This window comes from Rhinolophus ferrumequinum, chromosome 18 (genome assembly GCF_004115265.2).
Source record: "Rhinolophus ferrumequinum isolate MPI-CBG mRhiFer1 chromosome 18, mRhiFer1_v1.p, whole genome shotgun sequence".
NCBI lineage: Eukaryota > Metazoa > Chordata > Mammalia > Chiroptera > Rhinolophidae > Rhinolophus > Rhinolophus ferrumequinum.
This window is the reverse complement of record NC_046301.1, coordinates 43,335,424-43,356,980: the sequence shown is the minus strand read 5'-3', so window position 1 is coordinate 43,356,980 and position 21,557 is coordinate 43,335,424. Positions and strand designations below refer to the sequence as shown.

Sequence of the window (21,557 nt, the reverse complement as noted above, 5' to 3'; positions counted from 1 at the left end):
ACAGGATAACATATAATAATTGAAAGAACATGGTGCTGGCATCTGAGAGTGGGCTCAGATTAAAATCTGGCTTTTAAATGGAAAAGAAAGGGTCTTAAGGTCTTAGTGGGTTACATAAGAAGTATCAAGAGCCCAGTACAGTGACTGGAACATAGCAATTTTCAATGAATGGTAGCTATTATAACTATAAAGTCGTGACAACCTGGAAAAATTGCTGGAGGGGCATCCCTTCACCCACTGACCACTCGTAACACACCACTTGGGGGACAAGTTTTAACCATCTTCCCACCCACCCCACCCCCACACACACCAGAGATACACTGATTTCCAGAACTAACAGTCCGTAGTCAAGTTGGTCTGAATTTCTGTGCCACTTTGAAGGAGATACTAAAATCCATAAAAGTCGGGCAGCGGGAGAAGAACAGAAGTCAGGGTCAGAATGGCGTGTACACTTGGCAAGCAATCCAATCATTGCAAAAAGTCTGGTTTCCAGGGAAGGAAGTGGAGTTAGCACGGGCCCGCCTGCATGCACAGTCTTGGAGGTGGCGGGTGCCGAGGGTTGGTCTAGGCACACACACTGACATCAGGAGGGGCTTGGACAGTGCAGGTAAGGAGAGGATACCAGGTGGGAGGTGGCGGGAGTCCTGGGCAGGTGGGAATGTACAAATTAGTGTCACTAAGAGACGGCCCCTCAAGGGACCAAGGAGGCATCTCCTGAGATCAGTTCTTAAGTGATGTCTTCCTCAAGCCCTCCCTGTTTAGCTGCCCTCATGCCTCAGGGCACGCTAGTCATAGAAGGATTCACCCTTGGCTTTGTACACCTTCTGTGTCTTCAGGAGCTTCCCGGCCAGGCTCCCATCCAAGAGAGGCAACCTGGGCCAATAGTCGATTCGTCAGGCCTGAGCCGCTCCGATGAGAACTAGACCCAGAGGGCCCAGTGAAGGAAGGAGCAGCTTGTACAGAGACCACAGTCACATCTCTGACTTATCTGGAAACGTTTGGCTACACCGGAGAGGGGATAGGAGTGCTGTTCTAAAGTTTGTTAAGAGCCTATGATCTGGAATCCTGCTGTCCATAGAAGCACTGGCTCCCTTCCATAAACCCAGTGAGTAATAGCAGCAGGCACCAACTGCCACATCACCAAGGCTGGCCAGGCTCGGCTGCACAATGCCAGCTGGTACTGTGTCACTGGCGATCATTCCTGCAGATAATAGCATCCAGAGAGCAGTGGTAAGTAGAGCAAGAGACCTACAAGTTCTTGTGCTTACTGAGGGAAGCAGATACTTTCTCAGCTACCTTTGAACCTGGTCAATGTCATTGGTGCCAATCATAAGTCTTTTTTGGGCCTCCTTCTAAGAATGGTTCTCATATTCTTACTGCATCTCCAAGCATGGCATGACTCCCACTGGCCTCCACTCTCTTTATCCTGACACACACTAGCTTCAACCTGCAACCCTGAGCTCTAGCCACACTGACCTGAGTGCACATGGTTCCCAGAAGACACTTGCTTCCACTCTAGTGCCTTCGGACTTACTGTTATTCCCTGTTCTAGGACACCACATATCCACTTCCTGAATTCCCACTCTTTGTGTAGAATAAATGTCCAATAAATTTGAGGTGAACTGAGAAAAAAAGAGATACTATCAAGAAAGAGAAAAGACAACCACAGAATGGGATAAAATATTTGTAAATCATATACCTGATAAGGATCTAGTGTCTAGAATATATAAAAACACTTACAACTCAAGAAGAAAAACACAAGCAACCCATTCTTTGTTGAAGAATCTACTCACATGAGCAAATAAAAAATTCTAAGGAATCTACTAAGACTGGGGGAACTGATAAAAGAGTCCAGCAAGGTTGCAGGATATAAGACCAATATACAAAAATTATGTATAGCTGTTTCAAAAATGAAATTAAGAAAATAATTCCATTTATAATAGGATCAAAAAGAATAAAATACTTAGGAATAAATTTAACAAAAGAGATGCAAAGTTTATATCCAGAAAACTACAAAACACTGTTGAAAGAAATTAAAGAAGATCTAAATAAATGTAAAAACATCCCATGCTCATGGATTAGAAGACTCAATATTGTTAAATGAGAATACAAACTGATCTACAGCGTCATCACAATCCCTATCAGAATTTCAACTGACCCTTATGTGGAAATTGACAAACTGATTCCAAATTCATATGGAGTTGTAAGGGACCCAGAACAGCCAAGACAATTCTGAGAAAGGAGAATGAAGTGGGAGAACTCACACTTCCCAATTTCAAAAGGTACTACAAAGCAGCAGTTATCAAGACTGTGGTACTTGCACAAGAACAGACATAGCGATCATTGGACTAGACCTGAGAAGCCAGTACTAAACTCATATATCTATGATCAATTGATTGGAACAAGGGTACCAAGACCATTCAATGGGGGAAAGAACAGCCTTTGCAAAAGGTAGCACTGGAATAACTAGATAGCCACCTGTGGAAAAAAGAAGTTCGACCCTGACTCACACTATTTACACCAACTTGATTCAATACATATCCAAGACCTAAATATAAAAGCTAGAACTTTCAGAAGAAACTCTTAGAAGGAAACACAGGAGTAAATCTTCATGACTTTGGGTTTGGCAATGGCAACACAGGCAAAAACACAGGCAACAAAATGGAAAATATGTATATTGGATTTCATCAGAATTAAGAACTTCTGTGCATTAAAAGGAATTGTCAAGATGTTTCGAGAACCAGGGCAGCAGCAGTAGATAGCACAAAGGGCATATTAATCAAGTATGTACTGTATTTGCATGTCTGTCTCCCTCCTAAGACTGTGAACCCCCTAGAGGGCAAATACATCTCTAGATCCCCTGTGCTCGGCTCAGAACAAAAGTTTAGTAAATTTGAGGTGAACTGAGAAAAAAAGGAGATATTATCAAGAAAGAGAAAAGACAACCACAGAATGGAATAAAATATTTGTAAATCGTATATCTGATAAGGATCTAGTATCTAGAATATACAAAAAAAAACACTTACAACTCAAGAAGAAAAACACAAGCAACCCCATTTAAAAGAGGACATAGGACTTGAATAGACATTTCCTCAAAAAAGATATATGAATGGCCAACAAGCACATGAAAAGATGTTCGATATCATTAGTCACTAGGGGAAATGCAAATCAAAACCAAAATGAAATACTACTTCACACCCACTAGGATGGCTACAATTATTTTTGTGTGGAGAAAAAGTAAGTGTTGACAGAGAAGTGGAGAAACTGGAACCCTCCTACATTGCTGGTGGGTATGTAAAACGGTGTATCCACTGTGAAAAACAGTTTGGCAGTTCCTCAAAGAGTTAAACATAGAATTACCATATGACCCAAGCAATTCCACTCCTACCGTGTTTCCCCGAAAATAAGACCTAACTGGAAAATAAGCCCTAGCATGATTTTTTAGGATGATCTCCCCTAAACATAAGCCCTAATGTGTCTTTTGGAGCAAAACTTAATATATTAAGACCTGGTCTTTTTTGGGGGGAAACACGGTACTTAAATAATCAAGAGAACTCAAAACAGACGTTCAAAGAAAAACTTGTACACAAATGTTCGTAGCAGCATTATCCATAATAGTCAACAGGTGGAAACAACCCAAATGTCCAGCAACAATGAATGGATAAACAAAATGCCGTGTATCCACATAATGGAATATTATTTAGCTATAAAAAGGAATGAAGTATGTATATATGTCATAACACATGTGTTGTGAAAGAAGCCAGACAAAAATACCATATATGATTCAATTTATATGAAATATCCAGAATTGGCAATAAACAGACAGAAAGTAGGCTAGTGACTGTTTAAGAGTGAGGATGGGAAGTTGGAGGAAAAGGAGGTGATGGCTAAGGATACAAGTTTCTCTTTGTGGTCATGAAAAGTTCTAAAATTGACTGTGGTGATGTTTGCATGTGTCTAGACTAAAATCCATTCACTTGAACACTTTAAATGGGTGAATTGTATGGCATGTGAATTATATCTCAATTAAGCTCTTAAAAAACCGACTTAAATGACACTTTGGTTTAGTAATATCTATTTATTAAGCATCTGCTTATTAAGGCACTGTACTAGGCACTGGGAATTGCAAGATGAATCTGACATGGGTTCTGTCTTCAAGGGGCTCACAGTGTACTTACAGAGCAATAAGAGGACAGAAATAGATGCAGAACTAGAACTGGGAGGCAGTGATTATACCTGGGGAAGAGGAACCGGGAAACCTTTAGACAGTTGATAGCTAAGCACATTTTGAAGGAACGTTTGAGTGTGACAGGTAGGTGTGGGGCAGGGTGGGGGGATCATTTCAGGGAGGTCTGTGTGGTTCACAATGACAAGATGGAAAGTGGAAGGGCTGGGGAGTGGCTGTGGTGAGAAGTAGAAGATGTGAGGTTGGAGAAGCAAGCAGAGGATCATGAGGAAATGTGAATGTCATGCTAAGAAATGTCGCGTTTTCTTTGGAGGATGAAGAGCCAATGAAAAGCAAGCAGGAGGGTAATGGAGGCAGATCTGTGATCTAGAGCAGCAGTCATCAAACTACTGTCCATGGGCCAAATCTGTAAATAAAGTTTTTGGAAATAAAGTTTTATTGGAACACAGCTATGCTCATTTCTTTACTACTTATGTATGGCTGCTTTCCCACTAAAACAGCAGAGTTGACCAGCTGCCACACAGGCTGTATGGACCATAAAGTCTAAAATATTTGCTATCTGGCCCTTAGAGAAAAAAGTTTACCAATCCCTGCTCTAGAAAGATCACAGTGGCTATCGCATAAAGGATGGTTTCTTATGGGTTAAGACCAAGGGAAAGGAGGCCATTTAGGAAACCTGCAACTCCAAGCAACGGATGACACTGGGTCAACATCATGCCTTTGTCATAACAGATGATGTAGGGGTTGGTGGTTGGGTGGAGAGGCGGGCATGGCTTGGAGAGCTGCGGGGAAGGAAATGCACGTGGGGAATATCAATTTAAGAAAATTAAGAATGCCGAGAGACCCCACAGGGCTTCACAGACGTCGAAACTTTAGTTTTTTTCTTCTTAATCATTAAAATGGTCCCTAAACATTATGTTTAGCAGAGTGCTCTCTGACAGAGCACCTGAATTCAAGGAAGCTTAAAAGTATTGTTAAAAACGATTCTTACAATTCGCGCAGGGGCATGCAGACAACCTGATGGATAGTCTTCCTCTCTTCTGGCATTACAACCAGTGCAACTCCACAAATTCTTTGTCTATGCTCCAGGCGGCTGTTGGCACTAGGCAAGCACCATGGGGTTGATTGCCAGGCATAGAATATTCTTCTTCTTCTTCTTTTTTTTTTTTTAATTAAAGTTTATTGGGGTGACAATTGTTAGTAAAGTTACATAGATTTCAGGTATATAATTCTGAATTACATCATCTATAAATCACATTGTGTGTTCACCACCCAGAGATTCTTTTTTAAAAAATTATAGTTGACGCAGAATATTATTCTTGACTGGTGATGTATTTTTCAATACACATGTCAAATATCATGTCATTCATTTTGATGTCTCCCACAGTGACTGGCAAATGTCTGGTACATAGAAAGTCACTAATAAGTCATTTTGGTTAAAAAGAGGGAGAGGACCGGGTGGGAAGAGAAGAAGGAAGGAAGGAAAGGAAGGCAGGAAGACAGGATAGGGCCATCAAATGTTTCACCCAAGACTTAAAACTCATGCTCTAGCAGAAGCTGACAAAAGAGCAGGAGTTCTCCAGGTACGTGCAAGCTCTCTTGGCCCAGGAAGAGCGAACAAGAACAAAACTTAGTGGTGATGTCCTAATACAGCTACAATTGCAAATCCCAAATATGTTGTACTATCTTCCCTTGATGGTTTAGGGAAAAAGGTGGCTTAAATCTCCCAACTAATCTTGTGGCCTTCCAGATTCTAAATTGTGTTTTTTCAAACATCTCTTCCAAAATGCCTCATGGTAAAGAAAATGAATATCCTAAGACCCTGAGGTGTAGTCAAAGCAGCCGCATGCAGGCATGAAATGTGTTTGAAATCTCCTGCTTTGCCTTTAAATCCATGCACTCTGGGTATTATTCTATTCTTGATCTAGGTGGTAGTTACAAGGGTATGTCCATTTTGTAGAAGTTCATCCAGAACAGGTGTTTGGATATCCATGTTCATAGCAGCATTATTCCCAATTACGAAAGGTAAAAACAACTGAAAGGTCCATCGACAGATGAATAGAAGGGGATTCTGACACATGCTACAACATGCATGACCCTTGAAGACAATACGTTAAGTGAAATAAGCCAGTCATAAAAGAACAAATACTGAATGATTCTACTTATATGAGGTACCTAGAGTAGTCAAACCATAGATACAGAAAGTAGAATGTGGTTTCCAGGGGCTGAGAAGGACGGGGGAATGGGGAGTTAGTGTTTAATGGCTATAGAGTTCCAGTTTTGGAAGATGAAAAAGTTCTGGAGATGGATGGTAGTGATGGTTGCACAACAATGTGAATGTATGTAATGTCACCGAACTGTATGTTTAAAAATGGTAAAAATGGCGAGTTTTATGTTATATATATTTTACCACAATAAAAACAAAAACAAATTTTGCCCAGGTGTTGCTTAGGATTGGTGCCGTTAATCTATGTATGCTATTCTTTGGTGAGGGGGAGGGAGGAAGAGTTTACTTTAAAATTTTTACTCAAATTTATATTTGTATTGGTTTTAAAAAGCTTCAGAAAAATATTTAGAACAGTATCTTTTTTTCTTCTTTCCCCCCTAGATCTGAGTCATGCAGGCACTCTGGAAAGCTTTGCTGTTTATGCCGGGACCTCAATGGTTCCCAGGATAAGGCTGGGGGTGGGGGAAGTCCATGGATCCAAGTTCAAGAAGGACAGTTTAAAGATACTATCTGAACAAATGAAGCTGTTCACAAGTCACTGAGTAAGTTATCTTCTCCAGTGTATGCTTTATAGAGAAGCGACATCATCTCCTCAGAACATACTCTTAGCATTATGTAGGCAACTCATCAATGGGGACAAACAGGAACTGCTGCCACGGGACATCCACGTGGCCAAGTGTGTCTGCTTATCTGACCGAGACATCGACAATGAGAAACCTGAACAAGAAAACGAGTCCCCTTTCACATATAATAATGTTAAAGGTATTGCAGTGAAGGGATCAAAACACCTTGGGCAAGAAGAACTGATTATCTGTTATCCCAATCACATCCTCATTTTCTGTTGAGTTAGTTACCACTCTCCACCCAGAACTTACCACACACACAACTTGCCCAGGTGGATTGTTTCTGCCAGGGGAAGTGCAAACGAGTTTTTAAAACTCTGTACGGAAATCTTATCTAAACCGCCACCGTCAGGCTTTGTCACCCTCAGACAAGTGGTTATTCTGAAAGGGTGGTCCTGGAGCCGAAAGACTTCTCTGATACAGGTGTCCGGGGAAGACTGGCCAGCACTCCTGGCCAGGTTGTGTTCCTTGCCACACACACGCCATGCTTTCCAGCAGGAGTACAGCTGGAATTACTCAGATAAGAATGTCTAAAGCCTCGCTTCAACCTAGACAAGGCTGGAGACTTAAAAGATAAGCAGTGCCTTGCCGTGGATGCATCTCTTGGACCTCTGCTTGGCTCTGCCTTTCTGGCCCACAATCACCAACGCTGCTGGTTCTGTGGCCTGTAGCAGGGCACGCATTAGCCACTTTATCTGAGGCTTCATGGACCACCCAGGGTCCAGAGCGCAGGTGGGTCTGTGTGACTCTGCCATGCAGACTGACCACAAAAGACTTTCTCCGAGTAATGACAAGCTGTTCTTTTGAGCCCAGGCAGCCCCAGATGAGGGGAACTTTACCTCCTAGTGCTTCTAAAGTGTTAAAGAAAAAGGAAGCCACTGCAGCTGCTGATGTGGAATCGCCTAGAAATTCTACCCCCATGGAGACAGCCTGTTAGTTAAGGGGGAACAGAATGTGTGGTCGCCAGAAGACAGTGTAGTTTAAGGTTAATGCTTTGCCCCTTTTGAGTTTTATAGTTAAATAATGGGATTGGAGCAACCAGTCTCTCTCTCCTTTAACTGGTTGTTTTATGGAAGGTCTGTTCCTTCCATGTCTATTTCAGGGCAATGAACGTAAGAGCAGAAAATCTAGGAGTTAAGAAATAAGAGATTCCATCTTCCCACACAGCCAGCCAAGGAAGAATTCCAACTCAGGAGCCTCATTAATAAGATGTAAAAATGATTTCTTTATCACCCCATTTCAAGGTGAATGAAAATGCTAAAAGTAAAAATTCTGGTGTTCTCTATCCTCACCAGACAAAGGCAGAACAAAGTTGTCCATAAGTGAAGGACTGCAGAGGGAAGCCTCTTCTCTGTCACGGAATTTAGGAGCCTCCAACTAAAGATTCCAGCTGACCAAATCCTCGAGTGACGACCAGTGAGGTGTAATTGTCCTCAGTGAGATTTCTTTCTGGGGCATTTGTCTCTTCCAGGAATTCCAGCTGCAGTCATTTCACTCCTCCTCCTTTCAGACCCAGGAGCCAAAGGATGGGGAAAGATGACACCTTCTAGTTCACAGGGCCATCTAAGCTGCCGAGATGTAAATTGCTTTTGTACAGTTTTACAAATAAACCCAGGCTTCCTGATTTTGCAGCCAATTCATCTCCAGCACCAAATGGCCAGTTACTAAATATTTACACAGGGATTTCTGATACAGGTGTATAGGAAGTGATAAGCCCAGGATGAAGCCAGAGCCAGAATGAATGCTTCAGAGAATAGCTGATATTCCCTGAGCAGCACTGAGAACGGAACCACTGCTGCCCAGGGGTGGGGAGGCTGGGGCAGGTTCTGGCTTCACTGATCGCCAGCTGTGCCATCTGGACAGCTTATCTGTTTGCCAGTTAACTCAACTGTAAAATGAATTCAATAATACCCATCTCACTCTTTAGTGGGATATTATTATAAGACTCAAATAAGGAAAAACATACAATATGAACAGAAATTAAACAAATCAACAGAACTCAGAGCAATCGTAAAAAGACATTTTGGGGAAATTTTGAATATGGACTGGGTATTAGATGATACCAAAGAATTATTGTTAATTTTCTCAGGTATAATACCGGCATAATGGTTATTTAATGTTTTTTGAGATCACACTGAAATCACACATAGGGATGAAATGACTTGATGTCTGCGGTTTGCTTTAAAATACTTTAGTGAAAACAGCGAAAAAAATAGATGAAGCAGTGAGGCAAAATATTGATAACTGTTGAATTTGGGTGAGGAGTATATGGGGGCCTTCTCTCTACTATTGTGCATATTTGACATTTTTTCAGAATAATTTTTAAATAAATGATGCAGAACATTCTGGAACAGAATTTTCTTAGAAACCTTCACTGATTGTCATCTCTAGAGCACAGAAAATCTTTTTCCTTCACAAGGCCCTTCCACACTGGCCCTACAGTGGTCAGAGCGCAAGGACTCCGGAGAAGGTAGGGAGGGGCCAGGCAAGGACCCCAGCTATAAAGGAGGCAGATGGAAATGACATCACAGACTTTCCTGCCTGTCCTGTATCAAAATGTCAGCCAACCTGTAAATGTCAAATGCATACTTTGTCTTCAGACCTAAGTTTCATATTCCGCTTTGCCACTTAATGGCTAAATGACCTTAGAACAAGTCACTTTTTAACCCAAAGTCACAGAGAGACAAACAGATGCATGTGCATGCGTACACACACACACCACTGAGACTGGATCTCTTTAGGCCATGGGGTGCACACACTTTACCATGGCTTTTTGTTGGTCATTCCAGGAACAGATACTAGGAGCCAGGAAGGTGAAGAGGACAAGGGGTGGGGTGGAGAGAGATGAATAATTTAGCTAAGGCAGCATCCTGTGAGTCCAGTCATTCATCTGGGAACTGACTGACCAGGGAAACACCTCGTCTTCCTCCTAAGTCCTATCCCTCACCAGTAAGTACACAATACACCATAAAAAAGTAAATAATTCCACCAAGAGTGACAAATGGGCTTCGGGGGTTCCAGGACAGACAGGCTAGCAGTGGTGTACGGGATATGGGTTCGAGACCCACACTGACTAACCGAATGGCCTTGAGCTTCAGCACTTTTCCTCTTCTGCTAAAAGAAACATTGGACTGATCTCCGCAGTTCCAAAGTTTTAGAGGATGTTATTTATCTGGGGCACCTTTCTGGCTTTCACGCATCTCTCTCCTCTAATCAGGGCTTGGGGTTTCCTAGACATGAGTAGTTCAGCCCCCTCCCCACGCCGTGTTCTGCCTTGTCCCCTCACCCAAGGCAGGTATTTACTGGGGTGGGGGATGATGGAGAGATAAGAATCTCGCTTATTTCTTCCAATCATTTCTATTTCGGCGCTGATTTGCAGCGACACCGCAGGCAGGCAGCTACACCAGAGGGCTCCCAGATTTTTGGAGAGGGTGGGGACCGAGCGCAGTGGCCAAAGCGCCTGCGTTAAAGTTGCAAGCACCGAGGACCACGGGAGTATAGCGCAGGACTAGGATTAGCTCTACCGCTCGGCGATCCTGCACGCGCGACCTGTAGGTTCGCTTGTGCTGGTTTTTACTCCAGGGCCTTTCTGTAGTAACGGCAGGAAAGGCTCCCTGGTTCCCGGACCAGCAAAAGCAACCCGAGAGTGAATACCTGGCGTGTGGACCGCACCTCTCCTCTCACAGGACTCAGGGCGCTTCCGCGCTCAGCTGAGGAGAAAACCCAATTCCAGGCAGTGGGCGCTGGAGCTCCCAGGCGCAACCCCAGGGGCCTCCACCTCAACCCCGCTTCAAAGCACCTCAGTGCGCCCTGCGACCCCGCGCGCTCTCCTTCCCCAAAAGCCAGAAGTCCGGGCACCAGCACAGCCCCAGTGTCTCTGGCCCCTTGCTGCACTCCCCCTAGGCACCAAACGCACACCGCGCCTCGACTGGCTCTGTGCTGCCTGTTTGCAGGCTCCCCTGCTGAGCAAGGAATCGAGCGAGCACCCCGCGCCCCAGGGCGCTCCAGCTGCAGCGCTTTGCGGGGGCCCCTGTGAGGTGGGGCTGGATGGGTCCGCCCAAGTAGGAAAGCGGCCCGTTAGCCTGCACGTCACCGCATCTCTGCTTCGCTGTGTGTCCCCGTTGCCTAAGTCTGGGAATCTCAAGCACCGAGAGACGTCCTCGCGCGGAGTGGAATCTGGAGACTTCGCGGGGCCACTCCCGCTTCCCCCCGAACCCTGCGGGGACTAGGGGCTGCAGGAAGCTCTCTTACTTGGCAGCAGGGGTCAGCCCTGGCTTGACGGGGTCCAGCTTTCCACGGTGGCTCCTCTCCGCGCACGTCACCGCGGAGCCCCTTTCCCGAGCAGAGGGGCCTTTGGAGAGAGAGCTCCGAGTTCTGCAAGCCGCGGGCTGGAGTCGCTCCTTTACTCTTTTTCCCGGTACTTTTAACGGGAGTCAGACGGCAAACCCCTCCCCGGGCCCACCCCCTTCCCTGAAGGCGGCCACCGCACAGGCCCGGCCCCCAGCTCCTTTTGTTGTAATTCGAGAACGCCCACTCCCGGGGTCAGAGCGGGCTGTGCCGGGAGGCTGCGCGCCAGCGGGGCAGCCCTTTCAGGCTCTTCACGCCCAAGTTTCAGGAGCCTGAGAAGCTAGGAGAGGGCTTTTCCTCTCGAGGCTTCCTCTACCCTCCACCTCTATATCGCTCCCTGAATTTAACCCTTCGATGTCTTTCTCCACCAGTTTTAGGGTGCGAGCCAAATCCATCTCCTATTCAGAGATCCCAGCATTGCGTGGCACATAGTAGACGCTCAACAAAAACTGATGAAGGGAGTTTAGAAACGTTCATCCATCTCGCCTGGGTTTCTCTTCTGTGGGAAAAGCTGATTTCTAATCTGAAACAAACAGCCCCCTTTTCCCCCAGCAGAGTACATGTCTGGCCTTCCCCAAACCTCTCTCTGCTCTGAGGATCAGTTGTCTCCTTTGTGAATTAAAGGCTTTGGATTCAGTGACCTCTAAGGTTCTTCCCCACAGAGCAGGACCAGGATTAACAAGACTTGTGCTCAGGGGACTGAACAGGACACAGCTAAGAGGTGTGTATCCTGCAGAAGGACGTTCCATGCCCGGCTCAGAAGCTCACACTGGAGGCAGAGTAAGGTGGTTATGTAGGTTGGGGAAGCCATCCGTGCAGATTCTCAGGGCTCCTTAAACAAGGATAAGACTTAACCAGGCGGTAGGCAGACAGCTGTAAAACAAGAGACCAGTCTGCGGGCCTCTGGGCAGACAGAACCCGGAAGCTGGACTGTTAACAGATGCTGTCTGCCTCCACCTCCCACTCCTTCCTCAGCCGTCTCTTCTAACTCCATTCCCTCTCTAGCAAACCCACAGTACCAGAGGTGATAGGTGATGACTCTTATTGTCAGCCTGTCACGCAGGGTGTCAACTCCCGCTCCCCTCACAAGAACGCAGGATATGGCAAGACGAAAAAGGAACCCCAACAGAGCCATGGAGAGGGGAGTCATACCATGATAGTCTCGCTGGTGGCTGTGTTGGAGACACAGGAAGCAGGAGCCCCACACTCCGCAACCTGCCGTTCCCTTTTCTGCTAACCAACCTCACTTGTTAACTGCAATCTGCAGTGCTAACTGCAATCCGCACTTGCCAGCCACCATCATCTGCTAGTGTAGCCACAGCAGTTATATTAGGGGCCAATGGCTCACTGGTTACAGCTGATGGCCAACTAGCCACAGCTGATGGCCATCCAATCACAGTTGATGGCCATTTACTACCTGAGCCAGCACCTTTCCACGTGAGGCTGAGAGCCTGGAAACTGCACTCCTGGCTGTCCCCACATTCTTCCTCTCCAGGGTCTCGCCTCACAATCTACGCGACAAGCATCTTCCGCGAGGGGCCCTGTGCGAGGAGCCTGGAGGTGAATGCAATATCCTGGACACGGCCAGGCTCTCTGGGCACAGCCAGGGCTCTCAGGGCACTACCACAGTCTCTCTCTGGGCACAGCCAGACTTCCTGAGCACAGCCAGGGTTTCTCAGGGTACCACCAGTCTTTCTGGGCACAGCCAGGGTTTCTCAGGGAATGGCCAGTCTTCCTGGGCACAGCCAGGGTTTCTCAGGGTACTGCCAGTCTTTCTGGGCACAACCAGTCTTCCTGGGCACAGCCAGGGTTTCTCAGCGTACCGCCAGTCTTTCTGGGCACAGTTAGACTTCCTGGGTACAGCCAGGGTTCTCAGGGCACCACCAGTCTTTCTGGAACAATAATGGCTCACAACCAAGGTGCTTACACAGGAAGCAAACATCCACCGGTTCCACTGCATGGTGGTACGTTCCCAAGCAAACAGTCAAGCAGTCCTTCAAATCAGGGATGGAAGGCAATTCCCCATAGTCCACAGTCATTCGCCAGGGCTGTGCACCGGCCCCACAACGTGTGCCCTCTCAGCAGGGCGAGGGCTCCAAGTCCTCCCCAACCTGGGGGTGAGGGACGACCTTGACCTCACCCTCATCTCCCACGGAGGACTCAGCAAGCGTTTCCTCCTGGGACTACAAGTCCTGCATCTGGGCTGTCTCAGCAAGCACATCCCAGACCACAGGGTGCAACGACCTTTGCTTTTTCCAGCCTATGCCGGTTGGAGAACCCTTCGCGTCTTCCCACCCCTCCACGGGGGTCCAGCTCTCTGGCAGCTGCTCCTGCTGGTCTTCCTGAGACTGAGTGTTCCTGTGTATAAACTGCTCCATTACCTTTCGGAGAGTTTCCGCCGACACCATACCCTGCTCGCTGCTCCCTCTGTCATGCAGGGTCTCAGCTCCTACTCCCCTCACAAGAATGCAGGTTATGGTGAGGCCAAAAAGAAGCCCAAACAGAGCCATGAATGGGGGGAGTCCTACCACTATATTCTCGCTGGTGGCTGGGTTGGAGACACAGAAAGCAGGAGCCACAAGCTCCGCAACTCGCCGTCCCCTTTTCTGCCAACCAACCTCACTTGTTAACTGCAATCCGCCCTGCTAACTGCAATCCGTGCCTCTCTGCAATTCGCAATCCGCACTTGCCAGCCACCATCATCTGCTAGCGTAGCCACGGTAGTTATATTAGTGGCCAATGACTCACTGGTTACAGCTGACGGCCAACTAGCCACAGCTGATGGCCATCCAATCACAGTTGATGGCCATTTACTACCTGAGTCAGCACCTTTCCACGTGAGGCTGAGAGCCTGGAAACTGCACTCCTGGCTCTGTCCCCATACAGCCTTAGCTCAGACTTCTCTCCTCACCCTAGATGTGTGAATCCATTGGCCTCCAGGACATTCCCTTTTGGCCCTCTGGGCATCCCCACGCCCACAGAGAACCTAGCAAGCCTCAAACTTGGCACCCGAACTCACAGCCCACCCCAGGCAGAAATGGGGTCTTCTTAGGCCCCTCCTCCTCACCCTCCACACTGAATCAACCCCTTGGTCTGTGGGCAGTGGAGGGGGTGGGCAGGAGGGAGGTGGGCAGGGTTATAAAAGGGCAACAGGAATTTCTGTGGTGTCAGAACTGTTCAGTATCTTGACTGTGGTGGTGATACAAGAAACCACACAGGTGATTAAATTGTATAGAACTTAATACACACACTTGCGCATATGTACAGGTAAAACGGGAAATCTGAATAAGATCAGTAGATTGCATCCATGTCAATATCCTGGTTGTGATATTCTCCTATAGTTTTGCACAATGTCACCATTGGAGGGAATGGCAAAGTGTATGAGGGATCTCTCTGTATTATTTCTTACAACTGAGTGTGAACCTAAAACTATCTCAATAAAAATTTCAACTGAAAAAAAAAACAACCCACAGTAGGTACAGGGCCCTCAGAAAGCAACCTGAACCCTTGGATACAGCTGACAGTCCCTCTCCAGCTTGCCCATGTCCCCGTCACATTCTCTCCTCTCTTCCATAGGCCCTACTTGCTGTTCTCCAAGCCTGTGTTTCATACCCCAGGGCCTTTGTACACGTCATTCCCTTGCCCTGTCAGACAACACCTCACACAGAGCCTGCACATAGCAGATGCTCAATAAATGTCAGTGGAACTGAGCTCTCTTGTCTCCTTTCACCCTTTTCTCTGATCCCTCTACTTCTAGTCCTATCTTTCCTGCTATAGCATTAACCAATAAGGCATAAAATGAAAGGAAACTAACTTTGTAAATAAAGTTTTGTCTGATTGTGAAAAAAAGCAAATTCCTTGTGGAATATTCAGAAAATAATGAAAAAGTATAATGAAAAAACTTGTCACCCTAGTGTCCTATCAGCCATAGATAAACACCTAACATTTTGGATATTTTAAAAACTGAAGTAGATTCAGTTTTTGTACCCACCTTTAAAAAAAACAACAACGACTATTTTCTGTGCATTTTCCAATGTCCTTTGAATGGTTTTAGAGTCTTCCAGGGTCTAAAACTGCCATGTTCTATGGCGTCAGTTCTCTATCGTTGGACATCAAGTTATTAGCATAAATTACACCATGACAATTATCCTTGGGAAAGTAATGTTTATTGAACGCTACTATGTATGGTTCCTGCTAATTATTATAGACGAGAAAGCCAAAACTCAGAGAGGTTAGATAATTTCCCCCAGAATCACAGAGCTTAAAAGTGGGCAAGCTGGGGTAACTAAAGGGTACCTGACCCCTTCTGCAAGTACTACGTGGCTGCACACTGGAGGCCTCAGTAAGTCCATCTGCGCCTCACCAAGCCGCATCCGCACAGAAAATGAGTATTTTCAGCTTCAGCTTGCCTAGGGTGATGCATGGATGCACTGTTGTTGAATTGAACCCAAGATGCTGAAGACCATTTCAAGAAGGCAGTAGACCCCTGTGCTAGGTGAGATAAGGTGATGACTGCATGCTTTATGTCTGTAAGTCCCTATGTACCACCGCCCATCCCCCAGGTCCTGTGCTGCTGCAGAGGCAGGACCACACGGTGGATTCAGAGCATGCGTCTGCAGTCGAATCGCGGCTTCGCCACTTACTTCCCTGAACAAGTGACTGCCTTTGCTCCACTTGCCTCTCTGTGAGAAGCAACTCACTCACACGCTCTCTTCTAAAGGAAAAAGAGGGCCACAGGCACATGGGGGCATGGAACAGTGCCTGCTGTGCGGCACTGCCCAGCAAAGTGCTGTTTGGTATCAGCAGGCAGTGCTGCAAGGCTGCAGGGAGGAGGGCACCACACTATGGGGGCTGGAGCTGCAGACCCCACACAGTGGGAAGAAAGGCAGCCCCCTCCTGCCATTGGCAGGGTGGGGGGTGGAGGCGTGCAGGAATGACTTCCTTAGGATGCATTCCAGGATGTGATGACTGAGTCCAAGGGCGTGGCCTCTCTCTCTTTTTTCCTTGGCTCTGGAGTTCAATTGCCAAATCATCTTCCTAACAGTCTGGGCATGTCCCAGAAGGCACAGCCTGGTCTCCGTGGAGGCCTAGCTAATGCTGTCGTCACCAGTCTTTGCTCTCATGGAGCTTACACACCTGTGTGGGAAGGCTGATAAGACACAAACTGACAAACAGAAACAATGAACTATGGGAGTCAGGCAGTGGCAAGTGAAAACACTAAAGCTGACTAAGGAGGATAAAAGGTGAGGGAGGCAGGGGGTGCTATTTCTCCAGGGCAGCCAGGAAGTCCCTGTCTCACGGACAGGTGGCATGAGCAGAGGCTCAGAGGAGGGAACAGAGCTGTGCGGACATTTGGGTAGGGGATCCCACCTTCCTCCGGGCTCCACGACACTTAATGTGTACCACTCCTGTGTTAGGTATCACTTTCTACTTGTGTTTCAGTTGTTTATGTACTTAGTTTCTCTCTTCTGGGACTATTATAAGCTCCTGGTGCACAGAAACCATGAGCACCTGTCACATGAACCTCTGCAGCCGGCAGCGTGCTTTGCACATGTCACGCCCATCAATGTTTGTTGAAGTCAATTAGACTGAACCGAAAACACTTGAAAGCCTATAACACATGATTGAAATAGAAATAATTGTACTGGTATTAATGATTACCCGAACTAATAAGAACGGAGAGAGTAGTACTTTAAATCTATAGAGCTGAAGAAGAGGTTCGAATTTGTTTACTTGTTAAATTAAAAGGGAACCAACCAAACAAACAAACATTGGTTCAGCTGTTTGGGAAAGTGATTTGGAAATGCATGTCAAGGGTCCAAGGTGTTAGTCTGCCTCTGGCTCTGGGGGGGGAGGGATTGTGGTTAAAAGTCAAGCTGGTCAAATATTTCACATATTCCAGTGGTCCTATGTTGGCCAGATAGCTATCAGACCCTACTATCAGGCTTTCTCAGATTCAGAAATCTGTAATGTTCTATTACAACCACTTTTAATGAGTATAGGCACTAAGAGAGAAGTTTAGGACAACTCACACTTTCTCCTAGGAGGCAGCGCCCCTAGTGGTCCACCTCTCACACAGCATTGAGCGTTTGCACTCCTCAGGGCCAAGTTATAAAACTGACAGGTTTTAGGGAGTCCGATCCAAGCATCTTGTTTACAGACCTGGAACCAGAAACCCAGAGAGCTGTTGACAGGACCACGGTCTGTCAGCAAGTTAGCAGCAGTGCTGAAACCAGATCCGGATCGAGGTCTTCTAACCCCTAGGAGAACTCTAAATTTGCTCAGAAAGCACAATTGTCAACTGCATGTGTGTACCCTCAGGAGTGGTTATATTTTAAAAGTATAATTTAATTCATATAATCTATTTTCTAAGATGTATAATCATTCTTTGTCACACTCTATGGGCTAAGCTTCCCCGATCTCTTTTTTCTTTCCTTGTCTTATTTTATTATTAAATTATTATTATTTTATTAGTATTAAGCACGTTTGAGGGTACAGCAATTTATTGGGGGAGCTCAAAGCTCCTCAGAACCTTTTCCCATGAAGAAAGCAGGGCAACGCAATTCTTTGCATTCTTCAAAGAAGAACGTGAAGTCTAAAAAAGGGGAAGTCTGTTTTGCATGACGAACCTGCTGTTTCTGTCCAGAGCTTAGGATGGCAGCTACTTGGCCCCTCGGATAACTTTCGGGGCTTGCAGACCATTGGGGCTCCCATTTAGTCTGATGTTGCATAGTGCCTCCCAACCCCTGCAGCCAGACCAGGGTAAGTACAGTATGAGGAGCCTATATAAAAGCATGCTTTCCTCTCCTGGGAGATGTTGTGTCTGGTATCCTGCCATTAAAAATTAGTCTCTGATGAATAAGCTACTGATGCATGCAATAGTATGGTTGAATCTCAACAATTTTATGCTGAGAGGGGGAAAAAAGCCAGCCAGAAAAGACCAACATACTGTATGATTCCATTCATACGAAACTCTGGAAAAGTCAAAACTAAACTATAGTGACTGAAAGCAGATCAGTGGTGGCCTGAGGCTGGAGGTGGGCATGGGGATTCTCCTGGGAAGGAACATGAGGAAACTCTCTGGAATGATGGAAATGATTTATTTCTTGATTGTAGTGGTGTTTACATTGGTATATGCATTTTTCTAAAATTCAAGAAACTGAACACTTAAAATGTGTGAATTTGACTTTATGTAATTTTTTTCAGGAAAAAAATTGCTTTAAAACTTTGTCCTTTTGCACCCCTCCCCCCACCCTCTTTTAAAATGAAAGTAGGTTGGGGAAGAGGACCGCAGGCTGATGTGTGGTTACCAAACAGCACAGCACCTGGAGCAACTCTTCCTGGGTTTGACTTCTAACTCCATCACTTACGAGCTGGGTGAGCTGAGCATGTTATTTGACCTGTCTGAGCCTCAGTTTTCTCACCTGTAAAATGTGGAGGCACCTCTCAGAAGTCTTGTAAGGCTGAAATTAGTTCATACATGTGAAGTGTTTAGAGCACAGTGTCTGGCCCATGGCCAGTGCCGGCTAGTTTAAAGCCAACTTACGTGGACGTGCAAATGTCACTTCAAGTTGACTACTTCTTTTCTAGTTACTATTGTTTTTAGAGCAGTGTTAAGCTTACAGAAAAATTGAGCAGAAAATACAGAGAGCTTCCACGTATCCCCCATCACATAGGGAATTCTCTCTATTATTAACATCTTGCATTAATGTAGTACATCTGTTACAGCTGATGAAGCAATATGGGTACGTTACTATTAACTGAAGTCCATAGTTTATATTAGGGTGCACGCTTTGCATTGTACGTTCTATGCGTTTTGACAAATACATCATGTGTCCACCATTACAGTCTCATACAGAATCGTTTCACTGCCCTAAACACCCCTGTGCTTCACCTGGTCGTCATTTCCTCCCCACACCCCTGGCAGCCACTGATCCTTTTACTGTCTCTATAATATTGTCTTCTTCAGAATGTCATATAGTTGGAATCATTGACTTCTTTCACACAGTAATATGCATTTAATGTCTTTTCATGGCTTAATAGCTCATTTCTTTTTATTGTTGAGTACTATGTACTATTCCACTGTCTGGATGTCCCGCAGTTTATTTATCCATTCACCTACTGAAGAATACCTTTGTTGCTTCCAAGTTTTGGCAATTCTGAATAAAGCTGCAATAAATATTTGTGTGCAGGTTTTTGTGTGAACATAAGTTTTCAACTCATTTGGGTAAATACCAAGGAGTGCAATCGCTGGATCGTATGGTAAGAGTATGTTTAGCTTAAATGGTATATACATACAATGGAATATTATGCCGCCTTGAAAAGGAAGGAAATTCTGACGTATGCTGCAACATGGGTGAACCTTGAGGACATTGCGCTAACTGAAATAAGCCAGTCACAAAAAAGACAAATGCTGTATGATTCCACTTAACTGAGGTGCTTAGAGTGGTCAGATTCATAGAGACAGAAAGTAGAATGGTGGGTGCCAAGGGCTGAGGGGAGGGGGAACAGGGAGTTGTTCTTTAATGGGGACAGAGCGTCACTTTCACAAGATCAAGGAGATGGAGTTATGAGACGCTATAGAGAGTTCAGGCGATGGATGGTGGTGATGGTTGTACAACATTATGAATATATTTAGTACCACTGAACTGTACACTTAAAAAAAGTGGTATTATGTTATGTGTATTACCACAATAAAAACGATTAGAAAAAAGTCACATAAAGCAGAGTAATTGTGGGAAATAAGAATACGTTTAGCTTTATAAGAAATTGCCAAACTGTTTCCAAAGAGACCATATCATTTTACATTCTCACCAACAATGAGTGAGAGTTCCTGTTGCTCCACATCCTCTCCACCATTTGGTGTTGTCCGATAGGTGTGTGGTGGTGTCTCGTTGTTTTAATTTGCATTTCCCTGATGACATCTGATATGGACCATCTTTCCATATGCTTATTTGCCATCTGCTTATCTTTTTTTTGGTGAAGTGTCTTTTCAGACATTTCTCCATTTTTTAATTGGGTTGTTTGTTTTCCTATTGTTGAGTTTTGCATTTTTGGCATATTTTGGACACAGTCCCTTATCCGATACGTGCTTTGCAAAGATTTTCTCCCAGTGTGTGACTTGTCTTCTTATTTTCTGAACAGCTCTTACCAAACACCTAGAGTATCATCAGACCTTCTTGTCTCTGTGTGAGTGTGTGTGTGTACGTGTGTGTACTGGAAATAAATAAAACTTGATGCAGTCCTCAAGGAGCTTACATTGTGATTTGGGAAAGAAGGTCACATAGACATTAAATAACAAGACAAAGCAATATGAGACTCCGTGCAAAATGCCTGACACCAGGCCTGGAGCAGAGATCAGAGAGACTGGAGAGTCTGGGGGGTTGTGTAGAGTCTGGGGAGGTGGGGAAGGGGGTGAGAAGAGGGTAAGGACTAGACAGACGAGCAGGAGAGAAGGGGGAATGAGTTCCAGGCTGGGCCAGATGGGAATAGGGAGAGAAAGACACAGGCTTGGGAAACCGGCTTAATCCTTCTTCAGGGAGAAGGCCCGGGACTCCTGGGAACAGGTGGGATGGAACTGGGCACAGAGTGGACCCTGGAAATTTGGCAAAGGCAGAGAACATGGGTGATAGTTCCAAAGACAGACTTTACCCACATTATAACTTTGCTGCTTCCCTCACTTCCCACTTTCCCCCTCCACCAGGAAGGTTTTCTGTTGAGGCAATAGGGAGACTCACCTAGAAGAGTCACTTAGAGGAAAAGAAGTTAAAAAAAAAAATTAAAAAAAAAATGTCCAAATCTCATTCCCAGACACCTGGCTTGTGCCAGCTCTGACCACCTTGTCTCAAAGTTGCAGCCAAAATAGGGAGGCAGTAAGGGTGGGGGTGCCAGACAAAAATGGAAGCTTTTTTGCAGCTCGATGTGCTGGCATCTGGCAGGGCCCTTGCTCCAGGCCACAGCCCAGCAAAGCCTTGCCGTCTCCCAGAAAGCATTTGAACAGCCTGCCCAGGTCACTCAGGGTTGGCTGAGGACACAGCCTGACTCTGTTCCCTTCCAGCCACTGGCATTTACAAGACACACCTAGACCCAGTGCAGCACCCTAGGGAAAGGAGAGGAGGTGCAAATACTGCTCTTCCCGCCAGCCCCCCACTCCTGGGGGAAAAGGCCCAGGATA

The 21,557-nt window shown here is 45.7% G+C and overlaps 1 protein-coding gene across 2 annotated transcripts in view; it reads right to left on the bottom strand.

The window, feature by feature from the left end:
• LOXL2 (lysyl oxidase like 2) overlaps nt 1-11,444 on the bottom strand; it is a 92,521-nt gene extending 81,077 nt beyond the window's left edge. For both annotated transcript variants that reach the window (XM_033135507.1, XM_033135508.1), the window contains exon 1: nt 11,288-11,444. The gene's annotated coding sequence lies outside the window, so the exon portion shown is untranslated. The remainder of the gene's footprint in view (nt 1-11,287) is intronic.
• Between the last annotated feature and the right edge of the window lie 10,113 nt (nt 11,445-21,557).